The following is a 4,489-nucleotide window of genomic DNA, read 5'->3' as shown; positions in this document are numbered from 1 at the left end:
TAGTAGCTCCCCCTCTAGTATAATTTCAGCAACGTCATCTGCGTTAATACCTACTGTGATATCGCATCTTCCAACTATTGTCTCCGGACCAACATCATCAGGAGAACAAGGGACTGTCAACTCATCTCTTGATATTATACTGCAAACTCTAACTAGCCATCGGCAGGAAGCACAAGAACATTTCTTGCAGCTACGCGACGATAATAGCAAGCTGCAGAATTCTCTACAAGAAATTACTCTTAAGATAGGAGGGATGTCACAGGAAATGGAAGATCTACAGCATAGGGTAGTCAAAATAGAAGAGGGGTCAGCCCGCACAGAAACTATTGTGAGTCAACATGATGTCCAGCTTTTGGCCTTACAGTTAAAAGTTGAAGATTTAGAAAATCGTCAGCGACGATCAAATTTGAGACTTTTTGGTATCCCAGAGGGCATTGAGGGGGCAGATCCTAGGGCATTGGTTGTAAATTTATTTCAGAAGGCTTTCCCGGACCTATCTGATTGGGAGTGGGACTCCCAACTCCAGAGAGTTCACAGGTGACCACTTGTTCAGGCGAACAAGGGAAATACATTTCCCCGTCCTTTCCTTATTCATTTTGGGAACTTCTTATTGAGACAGGCCGTATCTTTTAAAGCTAGGCCTAATTCACCTGTCACTACTGAAAACCTGTCCTTTTTTGTACGATCGGATCTTAGTAAGGCCACTATGACAGACGGTGGCAGTTACGTAAGCTTATTGACCCGTTTAAATCTCTTGGCGGACAAGTGTTTCTACAGGAGCCTGCCCGCCTAAAAGTTATTAAGGGAGGACAAACCTATTTTTTCACTGACGTAAAGGAAGCAGAGAATGCATTATCCACATTCGCTTAGTTTTGAGAGAAGGAAAGGCTAGACCTTTGACTTAAACCTTACTTTTATCGCACGCACATTTTCGTTTATTCTTAGCGATCTTATTTTTTATTTCTCCTTCTCTTTTTTCCTTTTAGGTACTTATGGGTAGGGTAATACGTTGAGCCGCATGCTGCTCCTTAAGGTAGCTGTCAATTCAGCGGCAGCAGTATATTGGGGGGGGTTCCCTCTCGAGGGAGGTGAGGGAGCAGGGGGAGGGGGGGAAGTGTTGGGGTGGGTGAATGGGGGGTCTTTCTTTTGAAAAAAGCAACTCGAGGAGGGGATTTGGTGGAAGTGGTGGAGAGAGGTTTATTTGGTTAATTTTTGCAGAATGAAAAGATTTATTTGAACTTTTTTTTTTAATGTTACGGCTAAGATGTTTGGCATGGAACTTTGCAGGGCTTAATAATAAAAGTAAAAGACGCCTGGTCCGGAAAGAGCTAGCACTGTATGACCCACATTTTTTATTTTTATCTGAGACCCACATCGCTTACAAGGATAGAAAGCTACTGGGGCAACTTGGGTATGAGGTTATAATTTGCTCTACTTTTAATGCTTCTATCAGGGTAATGGCTATCCTCAAACATAGACGTTACAAAGTAGAAATCTGTAAAACTGTGATAAGAGTGGACGATGGGCTATTGTGCAATTATTAGTGGAAAAATGCAAATTTATTTTTTGTGTGGTTTATGGTTCAAATTGTGATGATTCTTTTGTTTTTGATCAATTGAATATGGAACTTTTGGAGTGGGAAGGAGAACTTGTTATTATGGGGGAATTTAATTGTATAATGGATTATCAACTTGATACCACCCGGCACGGTACTTTCCAACGTATGCGTAGAACTCGTGCTGCTATTTAAGAAATAGGACGCATTCATAATATCAAAGATGTTTGGTGTAGCATCCACCCTAAGGTGCCCGGGTATACATATTATTCTGCCCCTCATAAACTCTGTTCCCGCATTGATATGGCCTGGGTATCGGATAACATCATGAATACTAGCTCTATAGGGCTATGCCCACGAGTCACCCCAGATCACAATCCCATCCTTCTTCTGTTTAACATTGCACAAACTCATACAGCCCCCCGGATGTTTTCTTTTCCCAGGCACCTATTCACTAATACTTTGTTTATTTCCCGACTTAAGTTACACATTATAGATTTTATTAAACTTAATCTTAACTCTACTTCATGTATTATTGCTTGGGATGCCTGTAAGGCTAGTATCCGGGGGTTTACTCAGCAATTTTTTTTCAACAAAATTCCGAGCGTCGTAAAACAGATAAAACGCTGATTAATAATATTCTTTCAGTCAAACTTTTATTGGCAGACGCTCTCCGCTTACAGTCCTCTAATGTGGTGGAATTAGGGTTACAGCTAGGATGATTAAAAGCTACTCTAAAAACAATACTTTGGGAGAAAAGGAGTATAAAATTACACAAATCTCATATCTCCCAATATGAGAGTGGAGATAAAATCGGGAAACTCTTAGCCTATAAAGTAGCGGATGTGAGAGCTAACACTTTGATTAAAAACTTAAGTGGCCCTAATAATATCATATATGATCAACCACTACAGATGCTAGAACAGTTTGCAGTGTTGTATGAGAAATTATATACACCAGAAAGCTACCCTACATCGGGTAGTGTTCAGGATTATCTGGATCGTAACACCTTAGAAAAACAGGATTTCCCCGGGCTGGATGAGCTGTCTGATTATATTAGCCAACTTGAGATCCGGCAAGCGATTTTCTCCCTACCATCGGGAAAAGCGACAGGGGAAGACACAATACCTGTAGAGGTTTATAAAATCTGTAGTGATGAGCTATTACCTCTCTTCCAACAGGTCATTAATTTTATTGGTGACAATGGGATAGCTCCGAGATCCTGGAACACTGTTAAGCTGGTCTTTCTAAAAAAGGGCAAGCCGGCTGACGAATGTGGGTCATACCGACCCATTTCGCTTATCAATGCAGATGCCAAGGTATTCGCAAAAGTGCTGGCTGCTCATTTGGCTCCATTTATACCCAAAATAGTTAATCCGCAGCAGCATGGGTTCGTAATAGGTAGGGATACCACAGCTCATATCAATATGGCCATAACTGCCTTTGATATAGCAGAGACGGATTCCACCCCAATCGGTATTATTCTACTTGATGCGGAGAAGGCTTTCGACCGAGTGGGGTGGGATTATCTCTGGTCGGTAATGACCACCTTTGGCCTGAGTAGTAAATTTATGAGTGGGACCCGGTCTTTATATGATAACACTACTGCGAAAGTTAGTTATGCGGGTTTGACATCGGCCCCTTTTTCTATATCCCGGGGCACCCGTCAGGGGTGTCCCTTGTCGCCTCTTTTGTTTGCCCTCTCGATGGAATCATTCCTTCAAGCTTTACAATTACAATCATGCATCATTCCTTTTAGTTTGGGTCCTCACTCATTTCAGATAATGGCAGACGCCGATGATATTGCCATTTATTCCACTGATGTTGTAAAGGCTGTACATGGAATAACTATTGAGGCTAGCAGATTCGGAGATGTTTCTGGATATAAATTAAATCTAAATAAAACTCAAATAATTGCTAACCATAAACCATCAGCTTCAATATCAGGGTTATGTCAGACTGCCATTTACTTGGGGGTTAAAATCTCTGCAAAAATTAAGGAAATAGTTATAATTAATTATGATGCTTTAGTTAAATCTACTGTTATACTGCTAAAAAAATGGCATAAACTCCCCTTAAACATCATCTGTAGGATTAACCTGATTAAAATGAAAATACTCCCTAAATTTCTTTATTTATTCTGTTCCATTCCTCTTTCACTTGTAATCTTTTTTTTTAAAAATTGGATGGAATATTTAGCAGTTTTATTTGGGGATATCGCAAAGCTCGTCGGTCTATGGCGTCGCTCAAAGGCGCATTAGATAACGGGGGGCTCAACTTTCCTGATTTTAAGTTATATTTTTGGGCAACCTTCCTAGGACGCCTACGGTGTCTACTTAATACAGATAACCAACTCTATTTTCATATCTTTATGTTAAACTCGGATTCAAACATGTTTTTGTTAAGAGCTAATGATTCCAATTATTTTAAAAGGGTCAAATTCAAGATCGCCAGGGATATGGTAAAGATATGGCTTAATATTTAGTTTTTTTGCCATACTTCCTTTTTTCATCCTAAACTTTTTCTATGGGGTAATCCTGGACTTCCAGGGATTTTTAGTGATGGTGCGGGAAATATATGGCTCGCACATGGTATTAAGACACTTGGGGATTTTTATGGTGCACAAGGTTTTGAGACACTTAACATTTTATATAAAGGTACAGAATCAATGAGATTCAAATATATGCAAATATATGATTTTCTTATTCTTAAGATGAAACTTTGTGAGATACTGGATTCTGATATTTGGGACTGTTTTTATTCACATAAGGATAAATCCTTAATCAGTATTGGTTATAAACGTCTTAATACTTACAAAATAAATGATTGTACCAAATTAGCTGAAAAATGGAGCATAAAGCTGGGGAGCAACATCACCCCTGCTATGATTACTCTATCTCTTCGTATTATCAATAATTCTGTCCAATCTTCAAG

Source organism: Lissotriton helveticus, chromosome 8, assembly GCF_964261635.1.
Source record: "Lissotriton helveticus chromosome 8, aLisHel1.1, whole genome shotgun sequence".
NCBI classification, from domain to species: domain Eukaryota; kingdom Metazoa; phylum Chordata; class Amphibia; order Caudata; family Salamandridae; genus Lissotriton; species Lissotriton helveticus.
This window is presented reverse-complemented; position numbering follows the sequence as displayed.